The sequence below is a fragment of the Capsicum annuum genome, unplaced genomic scaffold (assembly GCF_002878395.1).
Source record: "Capsicum annuum cultivar UCD-10X-F1 unplaced genomic scaffold, UCD10Xv1.1 ctg4154, whole genome shotgun sequence".
Classification (NCBI taxonomy): Eukaryota; Viridiplantae; Streptophyta; class Magnoliopsida; order Solanales; family Solanaceae; genus Capsicum; species Capsicum annuum.
In genome coordinates, this window is record NW_025848881.1 from 2,638 (window position 1) to 6,332 (window position 3,695).

Here is a 3,695-nt window from a genome sequence, read left to right on the forward strand (position 1 = left end):
ATTTTTGATAGACCTCAGTTCTAGAAGAAAGATCATCCAAAGCAATACAGAAAAAAATAATGAAAAATGAATGAGTCATGGCAAAGTACTATAAAGTATAAACAACCTAACAAATTATCATGAAAAGTAATCACAACAAGATAATTTTATAAATGAAGTACAATAATAATAGATAGTAATCAAACACAAAGGACAAGAAAGTACCAGTGATTCTCTTGTTGCTTTATGTGGTCTGTGACACAAAAACTAGATCATTGAAATCCCCTACCTATATCCTATGCTCTTTCTCCAACACAATAAAGCTTACAGCCTCTCTCATACTACTCAAATTCCTAACAATGGTTGTAGCTTTCTCAAATCTCCACGCTGAATCTGGTCTCAAGTATGTTAATGACCATCTTTCTGGAAAAACTTGTATCTCTAGAGATCAATTGACAAAGAATTATATTAAGGTGTATGGGTAAATCTTGGAGAAACCTAGTTCAAATATTTATCCCAATGCTAGTAAATAGTACCATGTTATTTCTGCGAAACTTGCATCAAGTTTTCCCGGGAAAGCTTTTGGTGTGAGATTTGAAAGGCAAACTGCTCCTTCTATAGTTGCATCAGCTAAGAAAGCTGCTAAGCCTTCCGATGATAACGATGACGATGATGACATTGATCACTTTGGAGAAGAGACAAAGAAAGAAAAGAAGGCAGCAGAAACAAGGGAAGCTGCTAAGGCATCTACCAAGAAGAAAGTGAGTGTAAAGTCATCCGTTCTTATGGACGTTAAGCCTTAGGATAACGAAACTGACATGAAGAAACTTTAGAAGGTTGTTCGCAGTATTGAGGTGGAAGGTCTTCTCTGGGCAGCATCCAAATTGGTCCTAGTTCGCTATGGGTTTAAGAAAAAGTAGATTATGCTTACCATCATTGATGAACTTGTCTCGGTGGATACTCTAATAGAGGAACGTCTAAAAGTTGAGCCTATCAAGGAATACCTGCAGAGCTTTGATATTGTTGCCTTCAAAAAAATTTAAGGTCAACATACCAGGGAATTTTCTACGTCTCGAGCCTTGTAAGGTTGTAATTTTACTAGTTTTTGAGTTGTGGTACTTTATTACTAGTATTTTGTCTTTCCATCTTCTGTTCAAGTACATTTAATCTGGAAAAATAGGCATTTAACTGTGAAAAAAAACCTATATTCCAATGTCTCTACAATAATTTCACAATGTTGAGGGTTTTGCAACTTGGAAATGCTGAAGAACTTTGATACGCAAGTTTCTCCTTTTAGAGATCTCTTCAAATTAGAAAAACCACAGAAACTAGGAACTAGCTACACATCTTTGGCTAATCCATTGCTAAGTAACTCATAACTAATAGGATTTTCTGGTAATCCGTTCCTAAATAGGATTCACAAGTATGTGTCAGACACCAATTAACAAAGCATTCGATATATGATTGTTGCAAGCAAATATCTATCTAATTTCGTTCAAAGATAAAGTGTGACGACTAATACATACCTGGTCTTCTTGTTCAGATTCAGAAATTTTGCTTCACTTTGCAATGAAACTCCTTCGTTTGTTTTCTCATATATATGATTGTTTTCCTGAAATTGTTTTGGAGCCAAAAATCTAAAAAAAAAAATAAGCGTCAGAAAATAGTTTTTTTCTCCATTTTCCCTCTTTCTGTATTTCTCTTTGGTGCGATAGTGAAAGGAAAAGTGTCGTAGTGCCTCAAATCAACCCAGAAAACTTGGGAACCTCACTAGTGCTTGACCAATTTTATCCTTCCCTACCTAATTATAATTACACATAAATAAATTAAAACTAAAAATTCTATTCTAACCCTAAAAATACCTGAATAGGATTCCAAATATATGTATTCAATCTCAGTTCTTTCAACATTTCATGAAGGTTGTACGAATTGTTGTAGCTAAATTGTAGTAGCTGCAACATCTGTTGAAAATATTTTGAAATGCTGGGAATTTTTTATGGGAGGTCGAATATTTGGAAATGTTGAAATTTCCAGCAAACTTTAGTTGGTAATGTACTTTGGTATGTACTTTAGGTTAAAAGAATAAATTTGCTCGCATATATTTGGTATGTACTATGGGTTAAAAAAGTATATATATATATTTTTTATGTATTTTTGTGGTTTACATCTAAAAACAATTTATATATAGAAAGAGAGATGTAAACCAAAAAGTATATACAAGAAAAATTGAATATTTATTTTTGCACCAAATGGTTACACTGATTTAATAAACATATTACAGTGTATTCACAAATAAATTATCACAAAATTATAATTAATTAAGATACACAAATTTCTATTTACTTATAATTAAATATGATTAGCTATAAATAAATATTTTTTCTTAAAAAAAAACTATGGATAAATTAAGGGGTCCTTTGGTAGGGTGTATACAAATTATACAAAATATGGTGTATTACTAATGCTTGAATAGTTATAGTTGCATATTATTTAGGCAGATTTTTGTTTGGTGTAAAAAATAATTGCATAACTTCTAAAAAGTATATTTTTACTATTTTTACATGGTCACTCATAATATTTTTTAAAAAAATAATATATTATAAAATTCTTAATTTGAAAATATTATTTGGTCGATTTTATTTTAATGTTGGATTTTCTCGAAATTAAATATGATAAAATTTTATATGTGTAAAAAGATAAGGATAGAGAAAGCCACGTATATAATACAGAAGCCATTTTAAAAGTACTATAAATTATAATAATTAATAATTAAATTTTTAAAAAATATATAAAAAATTTGGTTAACGTCAAATTACATCTGTGCCACATAATTTGGACTAAATATTACTTCCTCCATCCATATTTACTAGTCCGTTTTATTAAAAATAGATGTGCAATAATATTGTTCAATTTGAAAAATCAATGGACAATTTTTTATTTCTGCCGATTTTACCATTTTTTTTAAATATGATTCATTATTCAATAAATTTTTCAAAACATTAAATTTATTATATTCAAAAGATAACATAGTAACATTATCCCTATAATTTACTATTTTTAAACATATGTGTAAAAGTGAATAGTGAACAACTATTAATGGGCCGAAGGATTAACATATATTGGGCTCATACTAGCGCAGGCGTTTCGATAATCTAGTATGATAAATATAAGAGAAAAGTATTCCCTATATTATTATTAGATCTAAAATAACAAATTTTAGCAATAGTTCTAGATAATTGCATTAATAGCAATTTAGTTGCAAGTTATAGCAACTTATTTAAAGATATATCATTTTAACTGTATTTTCAAAATTCATTTTTAATTATATAATTTAAAATCAGTTTCATATTTATAGGGTTGTCCATTAAAGCGTTTGTGACTAAAACAACTAAATAGTGTATAAAAAGAAGATAGTGTGTGAAGATGAAAACTCTTAATAGAATCATTAAAATAGGAGAAAAGAAAAAGGGTTATAGGGATTTGGGGTGAATTGATATTAATAATTAAGTATAACTATATTTAAGTAAGGATTATGGCATATTAGTTGTGTTGAAACCTAATTTTTGCCCTCCACGACTAAATTTAATCCTGAGTTTCTTTGATTTTTAATAAAATTAAAATATTTACTTCATCCAAATAAAAATTTATTAAATATATTTGTACGTAATTTTATCATTTTAAGTAGTGATTATAATTTATCGTATTCAATTATACGA

General features: G+C 28.7%; 1 pseudogene; it reads left to right on the forward strand.

Annotated features, from left to right (window-relative positions):
• Window positions 1-338: 338 nt before the first annotated feature.
• On the forward strand, window positions 339-1,022 carry LOC107852094 (annotated as a pseudogene).
• Window positions 1,023-3,695: the final 2,673 nt, after the last annotated feature.